The sequence below is a fragment of the Jaculus jaculus genome, chromosome 12 (assembly GCF_020740685.1).
Source record: "Jaculus jaculus isolate mJacJac1 chromosome 12, mJacJac1.mat.Y.cur, whole genome shotgun sequence".
Lineage (NCBI taxonomy): Eukaryota > Metazoa > Chordata > Mammalia > Rodentia > Dipodidae > Jaculus > Jaculus jaculus.
This window is the reverse complement of record NC_059113.1, coordinates 72,435,877-72,462,360: the sequence shown is the minus strand read 5'-3', so window position 1 is coordinate 72,462,360 and position 26,484 is coordinate 72,435,877. Positions and strand designations below refer to the sequence as shown.

General features: G+C 37.7%; 1 non-coding gene and 1 pseudogene across 1 annotated transcript; both read left to right on the top strand.

The window, feature by feature from the left end:
- Positions 1–2,581: 2,581 nt before the first annotated feature.
- LOC101613278 lies at positions 2,582–3,169 on the top strand (annotated as a pseudogene).
- An 18,152-nt stretch (positions 3,170–21,321) lies between these two features.
- LOC123453816 lies at positions 21,322–21,428 on the top strand. Its single transcript, XR_006632994.1, has one exon. It is a non-coding gene; the product is annotated as a U6 spliceosomal RNA (small nuclear RNA).
- Positions 21,429–26,484: the final 5,056 nt, after the last annotated feature.

The following is a 26,484-nucleotide window of genomic DNA, read 5'->3' as shown; positions in this document are numbered from 1 at the left end:
TTAAAACACTCAAGCGAGAAATTACAGAAGACACTAGAAAGTGGAGAAACATCCCTTGTTCCTGGATTGGAAGAATCAATATTGTGAAAATGGCAATCTTACTAAAAGCAATGTACACATTTAATGCAATCCCTATCAAAACTAAAAAAGCATTCTTCATGAAAATAGAAAAATGATCCAAAAATTCATTGGGAATCATAAAAAAACTCGAATATCTAAAATAATACTGCGCAACAAAAGTAAGGCTGATGTTATTACCATACCTGATTTTAACCTATAATACAGAGCCATAGTAAAAAAAAAAAAAAAAATTAAAACCTGGTACTGGCACAGAAACAGACATTTAGATCAGTGGTACAGAATAGAGGACCCAGATCTAAGTCCTGGTAGCTATAGCCACTTGATATTCGATAAAAATGCCTAAAATACTCTTTGGAGAAAGAAAACCTCTTCAGCAAAAGGTGTTGGGAAAACTGGATATATATCTGCAGAAGGTTGAAAATAGATTCTTCTCTCTCTCCATGCACAAGAAATAAGTCCAAATGGATTAAAGACCTGAACATCAGACCTGAAACTCTGATACTGCTAGAGGAAAAAGTAGGGGAAACCCTTCAATATATTGGTCTTGGCAAAGACTTTCTGAATACACCCCAATTGCTCAGGCAATAAAACCACAGATTAATCACTGGGACCTCATGAAATTACACAGATTTTGCACTGCTAAGGACACAGTGAAAAAAGCAAAAGGAAACCTACAGAATGGGAAAAAAATCTTCACCAGCTATATATCTGAAAGAGGATTAATATCTAGGATATACAAAGTACTCAAAAATTTAAATAATAAGGAATCAAACAAACCAATCAAAAATGATCTTTGGAGCTAAATAGAGCATTCTCAAAAGAAGAAATATGAATGGCATATAAGTATCTAAAAAAATGTTCTACGTCACTAGTCATCAGGGAAATGCAGATTGTAACTACATTGAGATTCCATTTCACTCCTGTCAGATTGGCCACCATCATGAAAACAAATGATCATAAATGCTGGCGGGGATGTGTATAAAGAGGAACCCTTCTACACTGCTGGTGGGAATGCAATCTGGCCCAGCCATTGTGGAAATCAGTGTGGAGGTTCTAAAACAGCTAAAGATTGATCTTCCATATGACCCAGCTATAGCACTCCTAGGCATATATCCTAAGGACTCATCTCCTTTCTTTAGAAGTACGTGCTCAACCATGTTTATTGCTGCTCAATTTATAATAGCTGGGAAATGGAACCAGCCTAGATGTCCCTCAACTGATGAGTGGATAATGAAGATGTGGCACATTTATACAATGGCATTCTACTCAGCGGTAAAGAAAAAATGAAGCTATGGAATTTGCAGAAAAATAGATGGATCTGGAAAGGATTATACTATGTGAGGCAACCCAGGCCCAGAAAGCCAAGTGCCACATGTTCTCCCTCATATGTGGATCCTAGCTACAGATGATTGGGTTTCTGCATGAGAAGGAAAATACTTAGTAGTAGAGGCCAGTAAGTTAAAAAGGAGATATAAAGGGAAGAGAAAGGAATGGATGGGGGTACTTAATAGGTTGGTATTGTATATATGTAAGTACAATGATTGAGATGGGGAGGTAATATGATGATGAATGGAAATTCAAAGCGGAAAATATGGGGGTGGAGAAGTAGGTATTACTATGAGATATTTTTTATAATCATGGAAAATGTTAATAAAAATTGTGAAAAAAAAAAAGAATAAATGTATCTGACTTAATTATTTTATTTATACATTAAAAAAAAAAAGAAATGAGGCATAAGTAAAAAACTTCAATGCTTTGTCTAGCCCAGCTTTCCAAAGAGGCAAGGAGGGTGAAATCAATCTTCTTTTAGGAGATGGGAAAGTCTAAGACATGACTCTCTCATGTTCATTTAGATCATTCTCATGCCATCCTGGGTATTCGCTTCCATAGTCCTCATCCTCCTGGCTTCATTGCAAGCAAATAGTCAACATTTTTTTTTCTCTTTTATCACATACTAACTGGAAACCAAAATAATAGTAACTTGGTGATAGTAGTGGTTAACCTTGTAATACCATTTACCCATGTTTCTGATAATTGAAATTTTATCCTTTACATACTAAGTTGTGGCAAGGTTTCAACTTTCAGATTATTCAAAATGAATTTGAATTATTTCTTAGTTATTTCATGAGTAGAATGTAGTTTAATTTTAAACTCTGACTTTGTGAATCACAAGCTGTTCATATCATCCTCAGTATCTCAAAAATAAATACAGTGTGATTGAAATAACTTTTAACAAATTGAAAGTTAAATAGCTATTTCAACAGTAACTAATGTTGATCTCATTGAATGTTCCTGGGTATAATTTTGGTTTGCTTTAATTAATATTTTAATTTGATTCTATTTTGAAATGTGATAATGTGCTGATTACACTAATATATTTGTTATAACATTTTTTTTTCAAAAAATGTTGTAGGCCACGGAAACCACCAGCACAGCTGTTCTGGAGCTGCTAGGAGCCTGCCTTGGCATCCTTGGACTAGTTCCAACAATCTGATAAATCATGGTGTATTGTTAGGAAATTCTAGGTGTGCAGAGACATGCCTCACTTGAGTATATCAAAAAGGCGTCTCAGAAACTGGCACTAAAGTGGAACCCAGATAAAATCATGAGAAGAAAGAAGAAGCAGAGAAAAAGTTCAAACAAGTAGCTGAGGCCTATCAGGTGCTATCAGATGCTAAAAAATGAGACATCTATGACAATTATAGCAAAGAAGGATTAAATGGTGGTGAATGAGGATGTAGAAGTCAATTTGACAGTCCTTTTGAGTTTGGCTTTACATTCCGGAACCCAGATGATGTCTTCGGGGAATTTTTTGGTGGAAGGGACCCATTTTCATTTGACTTCCTTGAAGACCCATTTGATGATTTTTTTGGGAACTGAAGAGGTCTGGAGGATGCAGAAACCGAGGCACGGGCTCCTTCTTCTCTGCCTTCATTGGGTTTCCATCATTTGGAGGTGGAGTTTCTTCACTTGATCCAACAGAATTGTGGAGAATGGTGAAGAAAGGCTAGGAGTTGAAAAAGATGGCCAGTTAAAGTCCTTAATGATAAATGGTTAGGAGCAGCTGCTACACTTGGATAACAAGTAACTCAACATATGCATGTAACAGATATGTTAAAACAATAACAAGCACCATTTGAGGATTAACAGGAACATTTTTTTTGAAGATTTCAAATGAACTCTATTTACAGTATAACTCTACGTAATCTGAAGTATTTATAAACAGCTCATCAGAGCCCCTGTTTGTCATACACTTTTTGCGTTAATTGTTGGGACCACATGATAGGACCATTTTTTTTCATCTTCAAAATTGTTGTAATCTCTGTACGCACTTTGCCTTCTTATTAAACGTAATCTAAGGTGAGCCTGTGAGGAGCAGTGCAGGATGAGACTGCTCTCTCACAGCATGGACCTGCTTTCCACTGTGTCTGGAATGTGAGCCGAGCAGTGTCAGCCTGCTGTGAAGTTAACATTGCCAGGATGATCCTCCACAGAAAGAACTTCAGTTTTTTTCAGTATTTTAGTAATGAAAGATATTACTGCTTTAATGGTAATACATATCTGGTTTAGTATAAGTTAAGGATGTTTCTAACTGTGCATGAATGCTGGAAACTTTGTACATTCTGACAATTGTTTAAATATGTTTATAAAAGCTGGTAAACTGGGTCTTTGTCATTTGCTTAAAAAAATGAATGTGTTTGGTGCATTCTTTCATGAAAAAAAAATGTTGTCTAAGTAAAACAGTTAGAATTAGAAAATCGAATTTGAAATGAGAATTTAAAAAAAATAATGTCAGGATCATAAAATCCACAGAAATTCTGTAGTATGAAATATGTTAACTTTAATTCTACATTTGAAGATACATTGAAAAATGTACTGGCATTTAAAATAATACACTTGAAGTACTTTTTTCTTAAATAAGTAAAAAGTTTTCCATTAGTCTTTTATCATGCATTAACTTCACATTCAAAATCATTGCTTGGACTTCTGGCCAAGATGGTGACTGCCTACCTGCCCTGCAAAATACCTGGGAAAGAAAGGCAACATATTAATGGTTTTCTGGGTCTTCTTGTCAGTGGGAGGGCACAAGAGGGGAAAAACAGGGAATTGGATCCCCTCTAGGGCGGGTGCATCTCCCCCTCCAAACAGCAGCCACTGTGCTCCAATTCGCCCCGCTGGACTCCAATAGTGCACCCACGAGGTCCGCTGCCGCTGTGCTCCAATTGCGTGCCTGCTGCTGCAGGGGCCTCTGGGTTCTGATAGCACGTGCAGCGGGCCCAGTCCCACAGCAAAAGCCACACAAGTCCAGACTGAGTCTCTCACTAGCGGAGCTCAGGTGCCCTCCCCTACCTGTCTGTCCCCAGCCATCCCCCATTCTTCTGTAGCAGGAGAGCAAAGACTATTTCCGGGTCTCAGTGTTCCCAGCCATTTTGGGCAGCATCAAGGCATGGTACCTCAGTCCCCCTCCAAGCTCTGAGGCATGCAGGTTTGGCAGTATTACTGCTTGAGAATTCAGGCAACTTTGGCACCCCTGTCAGGCAGTAGAAAGGTGGCTTTGGTAAGTGAGAGCCAAAGCCCAGGATGCTTCACAACTGCCCCAGGCTGCCTCAGATTCCCATTGTGCTAGAGCCTAGGCTGATCCACCCACCTACCTGCCCATACACTGTCATGGGTAGACCACAGCGCAAAATAAATACCATGAAAAATCAAATGCAAGAAAATCAAGGTAGATCACCAGTCCTAAAGGAATACATCTACCCAAAACATAGAAGAGTCATTAGGATCAGAACATCAAATGGAAGATAACGAGCAACACAACCCTGACCAACCTACTGCTAGAACTTGCAGGAAAGCAACAAAGGACCAATAATCATGTGGATGCTAAGATCACTGAGCTAGAAAAAATTGATAAGACATTGGAAGGAGTACAAAGAGAATTAAGAGATTTGAGAGAGAGGGAAAAAAATGAGGACCTTAAAAATCAGCTGGCCACACGAAATGAAGACATAAAGAAATGCAAGGATGAATTCAAAGAGACATCAAGAAAATCAGAAAATGATGTGAAAAGGGAGCTTTACAGAGTGATAGAAATGATACATAGAAAAGTAGTAGAGGACTTCTGGTTAAGATGGCGGCGTAGGTACCACGCCAAAGCAGCCTAGGGGGGAAAAAGACCAAAAAGACTCAGCAAAATACACACTTTTACTAAAAAGTGAGGTGTATAGGAAATTGAGGCGGCAGCGGAGAAGTGGAAGAGTTATAGAGCATCCAGAGCCTGCACAGGCGGGAAGGGCAGCTCCGGCAGCTCGGCCAATCGCCGCAACCGCGGCGCAGCAGAAAACCGCCAGACTCTCGGCTCGAGCCACAGGAGAAGCCAGGTGCAGAATTTTCCCCTCGCACCGCGCTCTACGCAACTCGGGAAACGTGAGGGGAGAGCGGCAGCGAGCAGCGGAGGAGAAGACCGCGAGGTAGAAGCACACGTGGAGCAGTGAGAGATCCAGAGAAGCCGCGGCTCCCTCCCCTCCCCTACCCCAACGCCTGAACCCAGCTCCAGCGAACACAACAGCGGCCCGGGACCGGCCACGCCAACTTGGGATGACAGCGGGACCCAAGCAGGAGCAGAGTTCGGCATCAACTTCAGCGGCTCCAACACTGGTACCAGCGGCCCCAGCAGCAGCGGACCAAGGAGCGGCAGCGGCGGCAGATCCCGCAGCAGCGGCTTCGGGGGGAGCAGTGGCGGTGAACACGACAGCAGCAGCTTCAGCAGCGGTGGTGGCTCTGGTGGTGGCAGCTACGACATCAGCAGAGGCAGCAGCAGCGGCTCGGTTTGCCCCATAGGAAAAGCAAGTGCCCAGCTCCAGAAATCAAAACAGCAGCCCGACGACCCAGGCAGCAACTTGACTGAGACCAAAATCACCCAAGGTAACTGGGATTGCACCAGGGAAGGGTCTCACTTGGTCACAAGCTGACTTGGATACCTCAACAAACCAGAAATCTAAACCTCTTTGTTGATAGAGGATCTGGCCATTATAATAACTACTCTTGCATACATACTCAGGGCTGATTTGATTGAATGTGTACAGTGTTTAGTTAAATTTTAAAATCTACCTGTATTTTATTCCACTCAGCCTGCTTGAATACTCCTATAGCAGGGAAACTCAACCCCTAAGAACATCTTTGTAGATACTCTGAGAGTCTTAAGAGCCACACCTAATACCTTAAGGTCCTACCCTGAAAATATATTACATCAAATCAATTGATACAGCTAAGAATACACAGCTAGCTAGAAAATCCAAGCATTAACTTAATCCAAGATGCAAAAATATATACATTATAACACAAGAAACACTAAAAAGCAAGACGATATAAATCCACCTAAAAGTATTAATGCATCAGAAATGTCCTCCAGTGAGAAAGAGTTAGAGGAAATACCTGAGAAAGAGTTCGAAAGAATAATTATAAATATGTTCAAAGAGGTCAAAGAACACATGAAAATAATCAAAGAAGAAATCAAAGAGGAAATCAAAGAGGAAATCAAAGGAATCAAAGAAGAGGCAGGACACCAATTTAATGAAATAAAGAAGGCAATACAAGACATAAATAGGGAAATAGAAATAATAAAGAAAAACCAGACAAAATTACTAGCAATGAAGAACACAGTTAATGAAATAAAAAAACTGTAGAAAATCTCACCAGTAGGATGGATGAGGGAGAGGACAGAATATCTAAGCTAGAAGACCAGGTGGCAGACCTAATGCAGTCCAACAAAGAGAAAGACAAACTTATAGAAAAGTATGAGTGGGAATTTCAAGATATTCGGGACACTATGAAAAGATCCAATATAAGAATTCAGGGCATAGTAGAAGGAGAAGAACTCCACTCCAGAGGCATAGAAGGCATCTTCAACAAAATCATAGAGGAAAATTTTCCCCAAATTGGGAAAGAGGTGCCAATACAGATACAGGAAGCCTTTAGAACCCCAGCCAGACAAAACCCAGAAAGAACCTCTCCTCGCCACATTATAATCAAACTTCCAAACACACAAACCAAAGAAAAAATATTGAAAGCAGTTAGAGAGAAAAATCAAGTTACCTACAAAAGCAAGCCCATCAGGATTACAGCAGATTATTCAACACAAACTCTTAAAGCCAGAAGGGCTTGGAGTTATATATTATATATTCCAAGTTCTGAAAGATAACAACTGTCAACCAAGGTTACTTTATCCTGCAAAGTTATCCATTCAAATAGATGGAGAAATAAAGACATTCCATGACAAAAGCAGGTTAAAGGAGTATTTGAAGACAAAACCAGCTCTACAGAAATTACTTGATAGAATCCTCCATGCTGAACAAAAAGAAAAGCACACATATAAGGAACCTAGAAAAAACCAGCTATACTCAAATACCAGTTAACAGAAGAGAGCACAGGTAGAACCAGTAACAGACACACACACACACACAAAAATGGCAAACATAAATACACACCTTTCAATAATATCTCTTAATATCAACAGTCTCAATGCCCCAACAAAAAGACATAGATTTGCAGACTGGGTTAAAAAGCAAGATCCTACAATTTGTTGTCTCCAAGAAACTCACCTTTCTACAAAGGATAGACATTATCTTAGGGTGAAAGGTTGGAAGACGGTGTTTCAAGCAAATGGGCCTAGAAAACAAGCAGGGGTTGCTATCCTAATATCAGACAGGGTAGACTTTAGTCCGACGTTAGTCAAGAAAGATAAGGAAGGTCACTTTATATTGATTAAGGGCACACTCCATCAGGAGGACATTACAATCCTAAACATATATGCACCTAACATGGGGGCTCCCAAATTCATCAAACAAACACTATTAGAACTAAGGCCACAGATAACACCAAACACAGTGGTGGTGGGTGACTTTAACACCCCACTCTCATCAATTGACAGGTCATCCAGGGAAAGAATAAACAGAGAGGCATGTGGACTAAATGAGGTCATAGAAGGAATGGACCTAACAGATATATACAGGACATTTCATCCAAAGGCTGCAGAATATACATTCTTTTCAGCAGCACATGGAACATTATCTAAAATAGACCATATATTAGAACACAAAGCAAATCTTAACAAATTCAGGAAAATTTAAATAATTCCTTGCATTCTATCTGACCACAATGGAATTAAACTGCAACTAAGTAGCAAGAAAGGCTATAGAGCATACACAAAATCATGGAAACTAAACAATACACTACTTGATGATGAGTGGGTCAATGAAGAAATCAAAAAGGAAATCAAAAAATTTATAGAGTCAAATGATAATGAGAACACAACATACCAAAATCTCTGGGACACAATGAAGGCAGTTCTAAGAGGTAAATTTATAGCCTTAAGTGCCTATATTAAGAAATTAGAAAGGTCGCAAGTAAACGACCTAATGCTTCGCCTTAAAGCCTTGGAAAAAGAAGAACAAGGCAAACCAAAAATTAGTAGACGGGAAGAAATAATAAAGATTAGGGCAGAAATTAATGAAATAGAAACAAAAAGAACAATCCAAAGAATTAATGAAACAAAGAGTTGGTTCTTTGAAAGGATAAACAAGATTGATAAACCCTTAGCAAATCTGACCAAAAGAAAGAGAGAAGAGACACAAATTAATAAAATCAGAGATGAACAAGGTAACATCACAACAGATTCCAGAGAAATTCAAAAATTATAGGGACATACTATAAAAGCATATACTCCACAAAGTATGAAAATCTGAAAGAAATGGATGATTTCCTTGATCTATATGACCTACCTAAATTAAATCAAAATGAGATTAATCACTTAAATAGACCTATAACAAACATGGAGATCCGAACAGTTATCAATAATCTCCCAACTAAAAAAAGCCCAGGCCCGGATGGATTCACTGCTGAATTTTACCAGACTTTTAAGGAAGAGCTAACACCATTGCTTCTTAAGCTTTTCCAGGAAATAGAAAAAGAAGGAATTCTACCAAACTCCTTCTTTGAGGCTAGCATCACCCTGATACCAAAACCAGGCAAAGATAGAACAAAAAAAGAAAATTACAGACCAATCTCCCTCATGAACATAGATGCAAAAATTCTCAACAAAATATTGGCAAACAGAATACAAGAGTATATCAAAAAGATCATTCACCCTGACCAAGCAGGCTTTATCCCAGAGATGCAGGGATGGTTCAACATATGCAAATCTATAAATGTAATACATTACATAAACGGGTTGAAGGACAAAAATCACATGATCATCTCATTAGATGCAGAGAAAGCATTTGACAAAATCCAACATCCCTTCATGATAAAAGTCCTACAGAGACTGGGAATAGAAGGAACATATCTCAATATAATAAAGGCTATTTATGACAAGCCTACAGCCAACATATTACTAAATGGGGAAAAACTGGAAGCTTTTCCACCAAAATCAGGAACAAGACAAGGGTGTCCACTGTCCCCACTACTATTTAATATAGTTTTGGAAGTCTTAGCCATAGCAATAAGGCAAGAGACACACATAAAAGGGATACAAATTGTAAAGGAAGAAATCAAGTTATCATTATTTGCAGATGACATGATTCTATACATAAAGGACCCTAAAGACTCTACTAGCAAGCTGTTAGAGCTGATCAAAACCTACAGCAATGTAGCAGGATACAAAATAAATACACAGAAATCAGTAGCCTTCATATATGCTAACAACAAACACACAGAGGATGAAATCAGAGAATCACTCCCATTCACAATTGCATCAAAAAAAAATAAAATACCTTGGAATAAACCTAACCAAGGAAGTAAAGAACTTATACAATGAGAACTTTAAAACACTCAAGCGAGAAATTGCAGAAGACACTAGAAAGTTGAGAAACATCCCTTGTTCCTGGCTTGGAAGAATCAATATCGTGAAAATGGCAATCTTACCTAAAGCAATCTACACATTTAATGCAATCCCTATCAAAATTCCAAAGGCTTTCTTCATGGAAATAGAAAAAACAAACCAAAAATTCATTTGGAATCACAAAAAACCTCGAATATCTAAAATAATACTGAGCAACATAAAAGAGCCTGGTGGTATCACCATACCTGATTTTAACCTATACTACAGAGCCATAGTAACAAAAACAGCATGGTACTGGCACAAAAACAGACATGTAGATCAGTGGAACAGAATAGAGGACCCAGATGTAAGCCCAAGTAGCTATAGCCACCTGATATTCGATAATAATGCCAAAAATACCCATTGGAGAAGAGACAGCCTCTTCAGCAAATGGTGTTTTGAAAACTGGATAAATATCTGCAGAAGGATGAAAATAGATTCTTCTCTCTCGCCATGCACAAGAATTAAGTCCAAATGGATTAAAGACCTTAACATCAGACCGGAAACTTTGAAACTGCTAGAGGAAAAAGTAGGGTATACCCTTCAACATATTGGTCTTGGCAATGATTTTCTGAAACAACCCCAATTGCTCAGGCAATAAAACCACAGATTAACCACTGGGACCTAATGAAATTACAAAGATTTTGCACCGCAAAGGACACAGTGAAAAAAGCAAAGAGGCAACCTACAGAATGGGAAAAAATCTTCGCCAGCTATATATCTGATAGAGGATTAATATCTAGGATATACAAAGAACTCAAAAAGTTAAATAATAAGGAATCAAATAAGCCAATTAAAAAATGGGCTAAGGGTCTAAATAGAGAGTTCTCAAAGGAAGAATTACGAATGGCATATAAGCATCTAAAAAAATGTTCTACGTCACTAGTCATCAGGGAAATGCAGATTTAAACCACATTGAGATTCCATCTCACTCTTGTCAGATTGGCCACCATCATGAAAACAAATGATTATAAATGTTGTCGGGGATGTGGAAAAAAAGGAACCCTTCTGCACTGCTGGTGGGAATGCAATCTGGTCCAGCCATTGTGGAAAACAGTGTGGAGGTTCCTAAAGCAGCTGGAGATTGATCTACCATATGACCCAGCTATAGCACTCCTAGGCATATATCCAAAGGACTCATCTCATTTCCTTAGAAGTACATGCAAGAAACTGAAACTTGATACACACATTTCCCTATACACTACACTCAAATCCAAATGGATCAAAGACCTCAATATAAGAGCGAAACTCAAATACTAGTGGAAGAAAATTGAGGAAGTACTTTCCATTATATACAAATGGAAAAAGACTTCCTGAACAAAACTCCAGTAGCTCAACCAATAGGATCATATAAAGCTGAAGAGTTTCTTTACAGACAAGCACACAATAAGTAAAGCCAATAGATTACCCACAGAATGGGAGAAAATATTTGCAGGTTATCCAAGTGACAGATGCCTAATCTCTCAAATCTACAAAGAAATCACAAATCTAAACAGTAAGAAGTCAAACACCCCACTCACAAAATGGGGCAAAGACATGAACAGGCAGTTTACAGAGGAAGAAACACAAATGGAAAACACACACATAAGAAAATGTTCATCATCCCAAATCATCAGAAAAATGCAAATTAAACATTTCTGAGATTCCACCTTACCCCAATAAGGACAGCAAACATCAAAAAATCAAATGAAAATGAGAGCTGGCATGGATGTGGAGAAATAGGAACACTAATCCACTCTTGGTGGGAATGTAGGATGGTACAACCACTTTGGAAAGCATATTGAGACTCCTGAAAAGCTGACTATAGAGATACCAACGGACCCAGTTATTCCTTTACATCTACCCTAAAACCTTCAAACCACAGGCCAGAGAAATTTGCTTAACCATGTTTGTAGCGATACAATTTGTAATAGATAAGAGGTGGAATCAATCCAAATGTCCATCACTAGAAGAATGGATAACTAAGATGTGGTGTATCTACACCATGGAATTCTATACAGCAGTAAGAAAAAATGACACAAAGAAATTTCAGGAAAAAAGGTTGAGCCTAGAACAGATCATTCTTAGTGAACTTGCCCAATCACAGAAAAAAAAAAAAAAATCGCCACACAGTCTCACTCATCTACAGCACCTAACCTTATACCCAAGATACCTTACATACCCAGCAAGCATCTCATGGACTAGACACTAGGATGGATGGGGAGGGAGGGGAGGCCATTAAAGGGGTGGAAAACACTAATCTAGATGCAAATGGCAATGGTACCATAAAATTCTACTTCATAAAAGGCAGACCAAATGGCTGAACGTTTACCAGGCCCTAACAGGAAGCACCTGAACCACAAGACACTGGAGAACATAGGACCAATCTCATCTAAATCTTCTACATCTTTCCCCCTCTGCTCCCCTCTCTCTCCCTCTCCCTCCTCCTCCTCTCTCTTTCTCTCTCTCTCTCTCTCTATCCTCTCTAGCTCTTATATATTAGTTATTTTTTCCTCATTTTCTTAGTGGGCACTGACCTGTAACTCCTAGTACCAGCATGGGGCTATCATCCACAATGAGCTTTTGATCAGAGAAACCTACAGGTTTCCTAAAACAATGACAGATTTTTGTCAGAGTACTTGATGACCCACCAAATATTGCTGACGACTCCATATGCAGCTGACACATAAAATGGAATGGCATGGCTGGAGACCAGGGGAGAGTCATTCCCAAAAGAGTCTGCATGTCTAGTGCCAGAAGGTGCTACATGGGCAACTGGGGGAAATGACCAACATCTGTCCAAGCAACGCATGGTCAAACCTACTTGGCAACAAATAACCTGGTGTGATGCCCACACAACTGCAATAGTGGCACACAGCCATGGTGGGGAACCAACTGCTCTTGATTTGGCTAACTGATCCCATCAGTGGTGCAGGACCCATAGCTGGAGCTTGGAAACAACTCAGAACTATATCCAAATATAAGCCCACTCTCCAATATCAAGCTACCATCAATCATGGGGTACAAGAGAGCCTACACCTATTAAACTCTCTACTAAAAAAGTAAGGGTTATCTCATTTGTCCTGGTGCTAACTCACTCTCAGGTAGAGATTCTGCTTCTCTTTTTCAGATAGATGCAGACACTAAGGAGAGAGCCACCCTATCATACCTCAAAAGGTCCCAACTGAAACTAAGGAAAATTGGCAAAACAAGCAAGGGTGCTGTTTTCCTGATGAACCAAATACCAGAACAAGGGGGAAGGAGGCCAACACAGAGAAAAATCAACTCCTACCAAATCAGAGAGCCAGAGCCCCAGAGGCCCCCAACACCTCATCACTGAAGCAGACCAAAAATGAACCCAACATAACTCAGGGAAATTTTGCGGAAGAGGGGGTGGAAAGAATGTCAGAGCCACATGTTGGATCATGATATGCAGAGACATTTATGGTACCAATAACTGTGAGCTAACTCCACAATGCACGACCCATATACCTCAACAAGGCCGGGCCATTGGGGAGGGGGTAGGTCACGGATGAGCCTAATAATGGTACCAAACTGCCTGTATTTGCTGATTAGAAAACTAATTAAAAAATGTTTAGGGCTGGAGAGATGGCTTAGCGGTTAAGCGCTTGTCTGTGAAGCCTAAGGACCCTGGTTCGAGGCTCGGTTCCCCAGGTCCCACATTAGCCAGATGCACAAGTGGGCACATGCACCTGGAGTTCCTTTGCAGTGGCTGGAAGCCCTGGCATGCCCATTCTCTCTCTCTCCCTCTATCTGTCTTTCTCTCTGTGTCTGTCGCTCTCAAATAAATAAATAAATAAATAAATAAAATATTTAAATATATATATATATATTTAAAAAAATGTTTAAAAAATATTGCTTTCAATAATATAGCAACATTAAAAATCAACACACAAGTGGGGTAGAGGGTATTACCATGGGATTTTTTTTTTTTTAAGGAGAGTCTTTTTTAAAAATTTTTTTGTTTATTTTTATTTATTTATTTGAGAGCAAGAGACAGAGAGAGAAAGAGGCAGATAAAGAGAGAGAGAGAGAATGGGCATTCCAGCCACTGCAAACGAACTCCAGATGTGTGTGCCCCCTTCTGCATCTGGCTAATGTGAGTCCTATGGAATTGAGCCTCGAACAGTGGTCCTTAGGCTTTATAGGCAAGCGCTTAACCACTAAGCCATCTCTCCAGCCCACCATGGGATATTTTTTATAATCCTTCTTCTCTTACTTCATGAACATAAATCTACTCAGAATATGCCAAAGACCTTAATATCGGACATGAAATTCTTAAAATTGTAGAAGGAAAAGTAGGTGAATCACTTCAACATAAAGGCATTATCTGAATAGTACACTAGTTGCTCAGGGAATAAGGCAATTAGCTAACCAATGGGACCTAATGAAATTTAAATAAAAAGCTTTCATTTAGGGATTAGAAGAGAGAATAATAGACAGTCAAGTAGATGGACAGATTATGGGGGTAGAAGACTTTGTGGGAAAGAAGAGTACGGAAGGGAGGAGGGAGAAACACAAAACAAATGTTGCCATGGATCACTACCATAACCTAATTAAAAGATATAACTCCCTTAGAAATGAATAGCAAGAAGGTAGTGTAGGATGGGCAGAAGCACCTTGAAATGGTGAAGAAAGTTCTGTTCTAAAAGCACAGCATGTTGCTGGTGAATCTCATAGTCAGAATTTGGTTACCTCACAGTGAGTTGTTGGTCAGGGAGTGCTACTAAGCTCTCAAAACAATGCAGGCCATAGCCAAAACGCTTAGTTACCAACCAGAATAAAATGGTAAGGTCATATTGCTGAAGACACCATAGGTTGTGGTGGCAGGACATTAAGAGATCATGCTGAAACTGAGATGGAAGCCTGTTGACTAATGGCTAGGTTTCAGAGTGCTGGAAAACACCATGCAAACTGCAAGGGGAGAGGGGTCAAAAGTAGCATGAACAAGCAGTGGATCTTGCAAATTGAAAAGTCAACCACCCTGGCAAGATTTACACATGCATGAAATTGTGACACACAGACTGTGGTGGTTTGATTCAGGTGTCCCCCATATTTTTGTTATCTATGACACTGTAACCCTAATTTGTAAAATGTATTCTTGAAATTATCGTCAATATGATATATTGCTTTATAGAATATATATATATATATATATATATATATGGCATATATATGTTTATGTATACATTTACAAATTAATCTGATATTTATATATATGATAATGCATAGATAGATAGATAGATAGATAGATAGATAGATAGATAGATAGATAGATAGATAGATAAATATCAGCATAATTTACTTGCACATAATCCATAAGTATGCTTATGTTTTTTCTTGGGTTCAATGTAGTTGTCAGAAGCTCACAAGATGATAGGTGAAAGAGAAGATATATGCTAAGGGTTTTTCGTAGTTAGGTTTGTAACACTATCATTCTGTTTAACTCATTCATAATTTTATAATGACACCACAGCAAAACTACCCAAAGCTCTACTTTTCTGGTTAAAATTCTAGCAAGTGAGTACCAAAGAGAAGAGATACTTGCAAAGTTGAGACATCTTGCTGAAAAATATCAGAAGGCTTATTTATGGACAAGCTTTAATTTATAATGACTTTGGGAGTAACCGTCCTCCCTGCCCAAGTGAAGGGAACATTTTTACCACTGTTTCTTTCTCCTAATTTAAATTCCAGCCTGATGATTTCTAGCTATAGGCAATTACCCACTCAGGGACAATACTGAATTTAACATATGTTCCTCCAATGGTATCTCAGTGATCTCAGTGACATATTTGCCTTTCCCTAAAGTTTTAAGTTGCTTATTTCCACTCCTAGCTAAGCTGTTTTGTTTTTTTCTTTTTTTCTGTTTGGGTTTTGAGAAAAACAATTTTCCTTATTGATGATTTCACTTTCTTATGTCAGCTAGACATTTTGTAATTAGTCAAATGCTATCTTGGAAACTACTGCAGTGACAGAAGTGTTTATTCTTTACATATGCAAGGCATAAATCAAAACTAATAACCGCTTTAGATCACTTAAAGAAATGTATCATGAAAGAAATGAATGGCCAGCTTCAAATGCCGTATACTTACAAAATGTAATCCTTCCATCAACTGGGGGGGCAGAAGAGGAGAAATTTAATATTATATTGATCAAGTCCAGTTGTTAATAAATAATGTCTTTGAGGAAATTTATCAAATGTTCATAAATTTCAGAATTTATTTTCTTAACCATCTTACATTCCCACCAACAATGCATGGAAGATGGTGCAACCACTTTGGAAAGCAATATGGAAACCCTAAAAAAGCTGAATATAGAGGTACCAACAGACCCAGTTATTCCCTTACTGGGCATGTTCCCTAAATGCTCCATGCCTCAGCTCAGAGAGATTTGCTCAACCATGTTTATAGCTGCTCAATTTGTAATAGCTAAGCACTAGAATGAATCCAGATGTCCATCATTAAATGAATGAATAACTAAGATACAATATATCTACACAATGGAATTCTACACATCAGGAAGGAAATATGACACAATGAAATTTGAAGAAAAATGGTTGAACCTAGAACAGATCATTCTCAGTGAACTCACCCAATCACAGAAAGATAATTGCTGCACAGTCTCACTTATCTACAGCTCCTAACCTGAATCTACCAAAGATGCTGACATAACTAGCAAGCATCTTGAGGACCAGGTAATAGGATGGTTAGAGAGAGAGGGTAGAGTAAGGGAGGGGCTGGGGTACACAAAACTGGACCCAAACAGCCAGCAATGGTACCATAAAATTCTGCATCCTAAAAGACAGACAAGTTGGTTGAATCTTCACCAGGCCCTTAGAGGGAACACTAAATCACAAGGACCTTGAGAGGGTACAATAAAGACTGACCTTAATCTTCCTTCTACTGCCTCTCTCCCTCTCTCTCTCTCTTTTTCACCCTCCCTCCCTCCCTCCATCCATCCATCCATCCCTCTTCTCTTACTTATCTTTTTCTTCCTTCTCTTCATGGGCATTGATATGTAACTCCCAGTACCAGCAGGTGGCTGCCATCCACAATGAGATTTTGATCCGAGAGGTCTACAAGGTTACCTAAAATAAAATGACAGATTTCTGTCAGAGTACTTGATGACCCACCAAAGTTAGTGGTAAGACTCTACTGTTGAAAACACCATATGCTGTTGGCATGTAACATGGAGTGACATGGCTGGAAGTTGGAAGAGAGTCATTCTCCAGACAGTCAGCATGTCTAGTGCCAGAAGGTGTTACATGGGTGACTAGAAGAAAATAACCAATATCTGTCCAAGCAACTCATGGTCTAACCTACTTAGCAGCAAATGACCAGTCGTGATGCTCACACAAGTGCAATAGTGGCGTGCAGCCATAGTGGGAAACAACTGCTCTTGATTTGGCTAACTGATCCTCTCAGTGGAACAGAACCCATAGCTAGAGCTGGGAAAATAGTCAGAACCATATCAAAAACTGAGCTTGCTCTCCATTATCAAGCTACCACCAATCATGGGCTTGAAGAAGGCCTACAACTATTCAATTCTCTCTCTCTAAAAAAAAAAAAAGATGGTTATCTCATTTATCTAACTTTACTCTCCATCAGAGAATCTGCTTCTCTTTTTCAGATGGATGAAGAGCCTAAGGAGATAACTACCACATCATACCTCACAAGGGCTCCAGCTAAAAAAGAGTAGTTGGAGAAATGAGCAAGAGTGCTGTTTCTTGGTGAACCTGTATCAGCACAAGGATGAAGTAGATAGACACAGAGAACTATCAACTCCTACCCAAACAGATATCAAGAGACACAGAGGCTCCCAAGACCTCATCTTGAAGAAGACATAAAATGAATCCAATATGGCTCAGGGAAATTTGCAGAAGAGGGGCAGGAAGGAATGTGTCAGAGCCATATATTGGGTCATGATACACAGAAACATTTCTTCCTACCCATAGCTGATGGCTAATGCCACAATATATGACCCATGTACCCCAACAAGGAGGGTCCATGGGGAGGGGGCAGGACAGGGAGGAGGCTAACAACGGTACCAACTTGACTATATTCACTGAGTACAAAACTAATAATAATAATAAATTTACTTCTTAATATCTCAATGTTTACCATGTACATAATGGTGTTTACTCATTCCCTGTGCTGTATTCACAATGATGGTTCCATGTAATATCGCAAATGATGATGCCTCATTCATGTGATTAGATTTTTATTAAATTCTTCTCTCTAGAAATTGAAAGTCTGGATTAAAATTTAGATTTATTTTTAAATATCTCATATAGCCTAAGTCCATGCTACACAAATTCTCAGTGTCTTGCACACCTTGCTTTTACATGTCTCCTGGGTGTTTCAGGGTTCAACCCGACTCAGGGTCCACCATCAACAATTTCTTTTCTATATAAAGTCAGCTTTTCATCTCAACCTCTTGTAAATATATTCGTCTAAATTTTATGGCACCCCTACTTTACTTGGAACAATCCAAATTCTGTATATTTAAGGGTTATCACTTTAAGCTCTCAAGAAACACAGCATATAATATGTTTCTTATATACTCTTCTTCAGGAAATTTCTCTTAGAGCCACACTCTTGCCTTTGTGCTGATCAGGCCAAAAATTCCCATGAGACTCTTCACATACACATTAGCCTTGTGCCTTGGTTTTCTACTTCCCAAGTCACATTATTCTAAATTCCATTCTATTTTTTCAAGCTGAAGGTCAATGCCAAGTTTTCAAGAGTCTAGAACTCTATTCCACCTTTGATAGAGAACTGAGGTATTTTCAATTTTTTTTTACAAGAGAATTTTATTACTAGAATTAAAAAAGAAGAAAAGAAACCTGGTGAGATGCTACATGTACTTAAAATATGATAAAAATAAATGCCTGATCTTCTTTCAGCAGTACATGTGTGCTAGAAGGAGGAAGGGCCAGATCAAAGTAAGTGTGTGAACACAATATGGCTAAATGATTTTTGAAAATTCCCAGATTTCATTAGGTCCTCATCACTTCCTAGAAAACCTCAAACAGACAAGTGAACCAGTACACTTGTACTCTTAAAAGCAGGATCTTGGTGTGTCTAAGTATCAACCAGGAGTTCCAGTTTCTAACTTGTTTGAAAACACAACAAAAGCTTACCTACAGTTTACAAAAGAAATCAACATAAGTACCAGACAGAAATATGTACAAAATACTTCCCCAAATGTAAAATTATCAGAGTGCCACTAAGACCAGTAACTTGTATAGAAGTTGACACTGCACAAATCAGCATTCTTTATACGAAAACAAACCAAGGTACTGCAGTGTACCTCTTACTTTTGGAATTATCTACAAATTTTATTCATAAAATACATAATATTCTCAGGATAATTTGATACACTCCAGTTAATCCAATGCAAAACTTCTTTTAATTCATGTTATCTCTAATGTGTGTATTTTCACACATGCATACAAACATGTATACATATATACACACACATACACATATTGGTGAGGCAGAGAATTAAACATAGGACCTTGTATATTCTAAGCTAACACTCTACCACTGAGCTGTATACCTATGTCAGTTAAAACAATATTTCATAAAATTTTATTATCTTATTACTCAGAGACTGACACCAGTTCCAAATGTAGATTGATAATCAATTTAGAATGAAAGTTATCTGTAGGTGGAATTATAACTATTTTAAACAAGGAAAAGTACATATGAGAATGGTATTAGTTAAAACATGCTAGCTGGCCTATTATTTTTCATGTGTGTCAGAATGTTAGGTTTATGTATCATGTTCTGAGATTAGCATATGATATGTGTTCTATGTTATATCAGTTGATATATTCATAGAAACATTGCTTTGAAGACATCCAAGAATGTAGACTGTATTATACATTTTTTACATGCCTATACTATGGCTAACACTGCTCGCTAATTCTAGTTCTGCTCTGGGCTTTCTTGGCTGAAACTTGAAAGTAGCAGTACTATACTGTCTTATGTGGCATTTTAAGAGCTGACCTTCTTATCCTGGCCTTTTCATTGTGTTTGGAAAGAGTGTATGCTCCCAGAATACTTAAGATTTGTCTGTAATCTCTTTCTCTTTCTTATTAACAATATTTTATCTAATGAGTTAATTGTTTATACTTGGTGATTTTATAAAACTACTGTGCACTTTTTATTTACTGTCTTAAGCACACTGTGTGGGTGGGCAGAATACTATTTGAGGGCCACCAACATGCCAGCTGGCCACCTCAGGGCCTCACGGTGGGTGTTCAGCCTCACTCAGTTGCCATATGACATGAAACAGTGCTTTGACCCTTGCAGCACTTATGCTTGTAAAAGTGAACAGGGCTGTAAAAACCAGGATGATTTCATCAGCAGTAGGTCATCCAGTAATATGTCCCATGAAATGGTTATATACTGTACTTGGTCACAGAGCAATGCCTTGTCAACTTCACAATATAGAATTGTTTAAAAAACAGTGGAAGTTGGTAATGTTTACTGAGCATTTTCTTTAGAAATCATAGCTGCTAAGTTATAAATTAATCACAAAGCATAAAAATTTTATGTAACCAGTCTCCTTTACAGTTAATGTTTCTCCATCTTACTGTGTGGAATTTTATCATGAGCACATGGCAGAGGTGATGGTCATAAGAATAGGTAAGGTACATGTAAGCAGGCATATAGATGCTATGCTATGCTACCTGTTAAAGTGGCTGGTTTTATTCATCTTTTACCTTCTATGTCATACTTCCCATCAGTGTCACAGCACATACATCCTGAGAACTAAATTTCTTTGGCTAAGTAGAATATTGAGGTTCTTGGAATTCTCTCTTTGTGTCTCTATTCATCTCATGGAAATAAATGTGGATATTCATAAACATGAGAGGAAAAGCAGGTGAGGTAAAGCTAAGATGCCACCAGCCTAGTCAACAAGGACCAGAAATTTTAAGTTTTCCTACCAGGACCAAGGAGGTCATTTGTCAGCATCAGAGACCTGAACACAGATGGGAAGGCAATGCTAATAATGTGCAGCTGTATGTGCTGAGGGCATCATTGATATGGGTGAATAGGACTGAACTGACTCACTCAAAGGGGCAGCATGAGATGTCCTTCATATCCACTAAATGATGAGTATCTATTCGTGTCAAATTAGATAAATATAGGAATTTTATTATTCTTAAAATATAATTTTCTAAATTACCAAAGGTCTAGTTATTGGCAGTCAAACAATAACAATACCCACCACAAAACACAGAAAACAGGAATATGTTTGACCCATGTTAGAATATGTGCTGGAATGTTCCCATATTTGTTTCTATCACAAAACATTTTCTCATTGTATTCTAAAGGTTTAAAAATTTTTAACTCGTGCTCACTTAGGCAGCACATATACTAAAATTGGAATGATGCAGAGAAGATTAGCATGGCCCCTGCGCAAGGATGACATGCAAATTCGTGAAGCGTTCCATATTTTTGAAAAATGATGAGGAATTTGACTTTGCTCACAGGTGTAGATTGCTAATCACTGGCTCAGTACATAGTTCTATCTCACATATACCTCTAATCTGATTTTAATTTTGAGTTATTTTCTGTATGGAAATTATAGATAATTCACAACAAAGCAAACTATTAATTTCTATGCAGAAAAGAAGATGTCTTGTGGAGATTCAGTTGATTTTATTTTCATCACAGCAAAATAACTATGTCAGTTTATAAAATCATTTCAATATTCCTTCAAAAAAATTTTTTAACTCACAGATAATAAAATTTAACTTCAACAATTTTACTTCATAGCTTAGTTAGTACAGACTTTAAACAGATCAGTTAGTTTTTGAAAAAATGCACTGCATCTACAAATGAAGGTTAACAGATATTTGTGTGTGTGTGTGCGTGTGTGTGTGTGTGTGTGTGGTTTTTAGAGGTAGGGTCTCACACTAGCTGGAATTCACTATGGAATCTCAGGGTGGCCTCAAACTCATGGCAATCCTCTTACCTCTTCTGCCTCCTGAGTGCTGGGATTAAAGGCATGTGCCACCACGCCCAGTAAGGTTAACAGATTTTTTTGTGTGTGTGTGTGTGGCAAGTTATATATTACTAAGTACATCACATACTTGGCTCACTATGTAGTTTTATTTTTTTCTTTGATTTGGTTTAGTTTCACTTCTTTGTTTACTAATTAAAAAAAAAACAAACACCAGGGGAACTCAATAATCTACCTACATTTTGATTTCCTAAATAAATCAATTTATTCATATGAGGGGAGAAAATCACTCAGAGGGGTTATTTACTAAAACTTAGAAACAAGCACGTTTAAGATACCCAACACAATAATTTGCAAGCCCTGATCCTCTGTGCCTTACCATATGACTCTTTTTGTGTTAGGACCCTGCAGAGCTCCAAAAAGATTGTGAGTCTTTCCTCTCTGGCCTCCACCATGACCAAATAGAGCAAGAAGATTCTAATCCAAGCACACTGGGAGGCAGTCTACATGCCCATGTGTGATCCCAGGATAATCTTCAGTGGTTTACATCTATGCTGTGAAACAGTGTATGTCCCTCTAGATCATCAATTTTTATTTTCATAATAGGTCAACCTTTTTTTCTACAACAATATCTTGATTTTAAAATGTTATTGACAAAAAATACAAATAAATAAAAAAAACTCCAATACATGATTTTCAGGAGGACTTCTGAAAATTTATTAATGCAGAGGAAATATTCTCTATAGAGTTAGAATGACATTTTCAACTCAAACGCTAAACCATGAAGGCATTTGCTCATATAATCACCTAAGTATCCATAAAGCTTAGATAAAAAATGTCTTAGAACAAAAGCAAGACCAAGGCTCAGAGCAAGCACAGACAGCCTGCTTTACTGGTAAAAGGATTTGGTCAGAAAAGGTTTTGGGGGGAGCTGGAGAGATGATTTAGCAGTTAAGGCATTTGCCTGTAAATTCTAAGGACCCCGGTTCAGTTTCCCAATACCCAGTGGCTGGAGTGCCTGGCTCGCACATTCTCTTTATATCTGTCCTTCTTTCTTTAGGTAAATGAATAAAAATAAAAATAAAAAGCCTCTGGGGCTGGAGAGATGGCTTAGCATTTAAGGTATTTTCCTGCAAAGCCAAAGGACCCAGGTTTGATTCCCCAGGACCCACGCAAGCCAGTAGCACAAGGTGGCCCATGCATCTGGAGTTCATTTGCATTGGCTGAATGTCCTGATGTGCCAGCTCGCTCTCTCTTTCTCTCTCTCTCTTTCTCTCATCTCTCTCTCTCTCTCTCTTTCTCTCTAAAATAAATAAATAAAAATATTAAACCAGTCTCTGGAATATTCAGAACTGGTGGTGATAATTGCTTATTGTTTCATTGTTAATAGTGATAAAATACAACAACAAATTTTACTACTTGGAGAGAGATGAAGAGAGACATAAGGAAAAAGATATGAAGACATAACATCTTAAAACAAGAGCAGAAAAAACAGGAATTATGAACAACAATTAAAGGAATAAGTGAAAAAAAATCATCTATCAACTTATAATGCAAGCAAAGAGAGATGACAAATACTGTACAAAAAAAATGTCATTACTTACATTCATTTTAACTTTTTTTCGCCAACTGAACTTGCAACTACAGGTGCAATGTTCATCACTTGGACAGTAGAATGGTAAATTGCTTGCCATGATAGTTGTTTGTGAATTGAAAATATTCTTTCTCCTTTTGTTTTAAGACTAGTCCATAGAATAAAATTAGCATCGCCACTATAGCAATCACTACTGTGAAAACTGATTCATGTGATGGATGCTCCATACTAGGAGAGAGAAGCCTTTCCAAAAAGGATGTTCCCACAAAGATTATGAAGGAGGCATTCAGCTGACATCAGAGACTTTGACAATACCAGAATCACCAAGCAATCAATTAAACATCACTGCAATAGGAAAAATGAAAACCATCTGTTCATATATGAAATACTTAAAAATGTAAAACAATGAGAATGTAACCATAAAGACATAGATAAAATTTAAGAGAGAGGCAATGTGTATTCTCTTCATAAATGGTAAAGTCACAACAGAAAAAGAAAGACCCATTTCAAGTTAAAAATTAGCTAAGTACAACCCATCACACCGCAATTCAGTCCCAGGCCAGGTAGGGAAGAATGGTGGGTGGGCATTGCCACAATTTTGCCAAGAGCAAACCTAGATCACTTTAAAAAAAATATTTATTTATTTGAGAGAGAGAAAAAGTGAGAATGGGTGCACCAGGGCCTCCAGCTACTGAAAACTAACTCCAGACACATGTGCCACCTTATGCATCTGGCTTACATGGGACCTGGAGAATGGAATTTGGGTCCTTAGGCTTCACAGGCATATACCTTAACCACTAAGCCATCTCTCCAGCCCCCACCAGATCACTTTTTGTGCTGATGGTTATTTCTTGATTTATATAGCTGGCCATAATTATATAACAGTCTTTATTTATAGGAAGTTATTTAAGAGGTAGAAGTTTTCCTGAATACAATTTAAAATGGTTCCTAGGTTAGATAATATTTTTTTTCATATTGATATGGACAAGATTAAAATTATTTCATGTATTAAAATATACTCTATTTGGTCTCAAAAAAAGTTCTTATCATCACCATCATATAATGACTAACTGGCGATGTTCATAAAATTTTGTTGGAAATTCAATAGGAATGCCAAATGTATACAAAAAAATAGATACTTAGGAAATCCTATACTTCTTCACATTGTATAACTTGATACTGATAAAAACTGACAAGCTGTTTTAATTTTCCTTCCATAATTACCTATGTCCATGTTTGTTGCTAGAAAATGGTATTAGAAGAATGATTAAGTAGGTATATACTCCCTTGGGAATGCGCCACAAAGCTGGTATTTCTTCCTGGACCTCCCACGCTATGTAAAGATATTGATTCAGTAAACAAACCATTTGTGATCTCAGCAAAGAACTTAGCAGGGATTTTGAAAGTCAAACACTTAGAAACCATGCTTGACTGTGGTGGTAAAAGTAACATCTGCCCCAAATTTTAAGTAACAGGCTTTTCAAATCACTTTTACAGCAAGGAGGGGATGTGACAAACAGAAGCAGACCAGAGACAAGGAGCCAGAGTAACTGAATTTAAATCTGCAGTAAACCTGGTTAGTGGGACCCAGAGAAATAATCCAAAATTTCCCTTCATATCTGTCAGCCTAAATTTCTCCATATTCTCTCTAGGTTCTAGTAACAACTATAAAATACCCATAATGAAAGAAAATAGTTGATACTCTTACAAATCAAACTTTAACTTCACACCGTTCAGTTATACTAGCTATTTATTTCAAAGCCAAATTTTATTCCTAATTCAGTGATTTCTCAAATGAATTGCAGGGTACTAAATGATATATACTAACTAATACTCCCAAGAGTAATAAGGATGGGGAAAGGAAAATATGTAAAATCAAGGTGAATATATTACCAAAGTAACATAGTGTTCTGCTAATTCATTTAAATTAGTTTAATCATCTCTATTGTGCCTGCATAGGAAAAACTTTCTGAAAACTGAGCAAACATTTTACTTTATCTGCTGTGTTGCAATGGACATGTGGCTGTATAATTTATATGACTAAAATACTAAAACTAACGTTTAGGAACTATAATAGACTTCAAATAAGAAAACATTTATATGAATCTCGTTGATCATATCAATGCCATCATTTTATTTTTTCATTAATAAATTATGTGTTGATAAGCTATGAAAATCAACCATAATACTGGGGAGATCCATCAAGGAGGAGAAATTAAGAAATTAAGATTCAAGGAAGCAAAAGATGAAATTTGTTGTATGTTCCCACTTTTACGATATTTAGTAACAACACCCCAGTAGGATCTCACTAACATCTGATGGTAGGAATGCAATACTTACCCAGATGAATACTTACTACATTATAAGATATACTTTATGTGATGAACTCACTATAGAATCACAATAAAAATGAACTCAAAATGCAGTTATCCATTTTCTTAATGAAAGGAAATCTCTTGCAAAGATCTAAATGCAATAATCTTCAATTAAGCTAGGCAAAATAAAAAGCAAAAAAAAAAAATTACTAAACCTCTATCCCTCCCCAAATCCAATAATGCAAAAAAACAAAATTCTGATTGTTTTAACTACATAGTGACCACAAAATTATGGATTTCATTCATTTGAATTTGAACCACTGTTTTCAATAGAATATATTATTAAAAATAGCTGTATTTGGATTTGAAAGGCTGTTTCGTGGTTAGGGCTCTTACCTTCAAAGCATAATGGCCCTAGTTCTATTCCCTAGTAAAGCAAGATGCCTAAGGTAGCATATGTGTCTGGAGTTCATTTGCAGTAGCTAGAAACTCTGAGGTGCCCATACTCTCTTTCTCTTCCTGTCTCCCTTCTCTTTGTCTCCCTCTACTTGCAAATAAACAACAAATAAATAATATATAGAAAATAATGGTTTTAAAGGATTTTGTAACAATTTATGTTGTTTTTTTTTTAAATAGCTACA